The sequence below is a fragment of the Apium graveolens genome, chromosome 5 (genome assembly GCF_009905375.1).
Source record: "Apium graveolens cultivar Ventura chromosome 5, ASM990537v1, whole genome shotgun sequence".
Taxonomy (NCBI): domain Eukaryota; kingdom Viridiplantae; phylum Streptophyta; class Magnoliopsida; order Apiales; family Apiaceae; genus Apium; species Apium graveolens.
Window position 1 is genome coordinate 299,267,397 of NC_133651.1, and position 1,606 is coordinate 299,269,002.

Below are 1,606 nucleotides of genomic sequence, written 5' to 3' on the forward strand. Positions count from 1 at the left end.
TAACAAGTTTTTGGCGCCACTGCCGAGGAAGCAGTGTTAATTTTTAATTTATGTGTTTTCCATCAGTGGTCATTAAAGTTCATTGACTCGGACATTATTACTTATCTATTTCCTTGTCTTATTTCAGGTACTCTAGCGAGGGTGTATGCCTACGCATTCGCGTACTCGTAAGAGAACACTGGATAAAACCGAGGAAGAAGTTATGGTGGTTCGAAAGTAAGTTTTTGAAGAAGAGAAAGTCGAGGAACCAGTGTTAGTAAGGATGGGAGATCAAGCAGAAAATCCTAAGGCTTTGATGACTATTCTCAGCCTAAGATCAATGACATTAAGTCAAGCATCATCAGGACAGCCATCAGGGATAACACGTTTGAGATCAAGTTAAGCACGATTCAGATGATACAGAACTCAGTTCAGTTTGGGGCTTGTCCTACTGAAGACCCCAACATGCACATCAGGGATTTCACCGAGATCTGTGACACCTTCAAGTTCAATGATGTGACTGAAGATACTATCAAGCTGCGCCTCTTCCCATTCTCTCTGAGGGACAAAGCTAAGTGCTGGTTACATTCTCTACCAGCAGGGTCTATCACCACTTGGGAAGATCTTGCTCAAAAGTTTCTCACTAAATTCTTCGTTATGGCGAAAACTGCTGCAATCAGGAATGCTCTTACTCAGTTTGCTCAGCAAACTGGAGAATCTCTGTGTTAGGCTTGGGATCGATATAAGGAGATTCTAAGGAAGTGCCCATACCATGGCATGACTGATTGGATGATTATTAACTGATTCTACAATAGATTGGGTGCTACTTCTAGACCCATGTTCGATGCAGCATCAGGAGGAGCCTTGTGGGCTAAGAGCTACGATGAATCTTATGAATTGATTGAACTGATGGCTGCTAATGAATACCAGAATCTTTCCCAGAGACTGACTCAGGAAAAAGTAGCAGGAATTCTGAAATTGGATGTAACAACTGCTACAGCTGCCCAACTTAAGGCTTTGACAATAAAGGTGGAAACTTTGGCTAATTATGGGGCTAATCAAATCGCTAGTATCTGTGAGCTTTATGCTGGTGCCCATGAGACTGATCAGTGCACAATTTCTATTGAATGGGCTCAGTTCGTGAGCAACTTTCAACATTCGCAGCAACCCGTGCCAGCCACTAATCATCCCAACAACCACAAGCATCCTAATTTCTGTTAGAGCAATGCTCAGAATGCAGTTCAACAGCCTTATCAACAGTATCCAGCTAAGCAATACAACCCCCTGGTTTTCAGTAATCGCAATATGCACCAAGACAGCAACTTTAGCTACAACAAGCTAATGAAAAATCTGAATTGGAGGAGTTGAAGCTTATGTACAAGAGTCAATTTATTTCTATCAAGACCTTGGAAAATCAAATTGGGCAAATTGCCAATGCCTTGCTAAATCGTCAGCCTGGTACACTACCTAGTGACGCTGAAGTGCCAGGAAAGAGGGAAGCTAAGGAGTAGGTAAAGGCAATCACTTTGAGGTGTGGAAAGGTTGCGAATTCTGAATAAACTCAAGCGTTGACTGAAGAAACCGGGGCTGAGAAAGAAGTAGAGCAGTAGGAAGTACTAGTGAAACC

The 1,606-nt window shown here is 42.5% G+C and overlaps 1 non-coding gene across 1 annotated transcript; it reads right to left on the reverse strand.

Annotated features, from left to right (window-relative positions):
• Positions 1-651: 651 nt before the first annotated feature.
• On the reverse strand, positions 652-758 carry LOC141663375 (small nucleolar RNA R71). The gene has a single exon (XR_012551450.1). It is a non-coding gene; the product is annotated as a small nucleolar RNA R71 (small nucleolar RNA).
• Positions 759-1,606: the final 848 nt, after the last annotated feature.